Raw genomic sequence first — 689 nt, 5'->3', positions numbered from 1 at the left:
CCTAGTTCTTTGGTTACAGTCCATACAGCACTCCGAGTAAATCTCATAGCCGCGACTACATCCGGCATTTTCTGTAAGGCTAGGGTGGAAATTTGGGATAAATGTAATTGTCAACACTGGTAAAAATCGAAAAAAGTAGCAAAACGTAGTCTTTAAAAGTCAGATATCAAAATGTAGCCTTGTCACCTCAAAACGTATCATTATTATGGATTTGGCCTAAAGTCATTATTCAACAAACATAGATCAACATGTTTATTTCCGAACTAAATCTGAAGTTCTCGTATGTAGGTATGTAATTATGCATGTTTATTTGACACAAAAAGCTCCACACAGCTGTGGTTACGAAGAACAGAGCAAATTGATTTCCCAGATATCCTTTTTTAATCTTTAAATCCCTCTCGAATCTCTTCCTTAAAAAAATTATTTCTCAAGTCCAGTCTTCGCTTCCCGGTTTTTAGCGTGCGTACGCATTACCGGCACCTTTTTGTTCCGTACACAGAAACAGGAAAAGAGAACGGCGGTAGCAGTCTACACAACCCAGTTTTCTAGTTTTCTGTCTCAGTTTTCTGGAAAATGCGGAAAGTAGACGCGGCTTCACGAAGATGTTTCGGCTAGTTTCTGTTCAGTTTTCCTTTTTACGGCTAATTATTTTCTAAATTTGTTCGGTATATCCCAACAGTGTCCAAAAA

Source organism: Artemia franciscana, chromosome 4, assembly GCF_032884065.1.
Source record: "Artemia franciscana chromosome 4, ASM3288406v1, whole genome shotgun sequence".
In the NCBI taxonomy this organism is placed as follows: Eukaryota; Metazoa; Arthropoda; class Branchiopoda; order Anostraca; family Artemiidae; genus Artemia; species Artemia franciscana.
Note: the sequence above shows the minus strand (reverse complement) of the source record.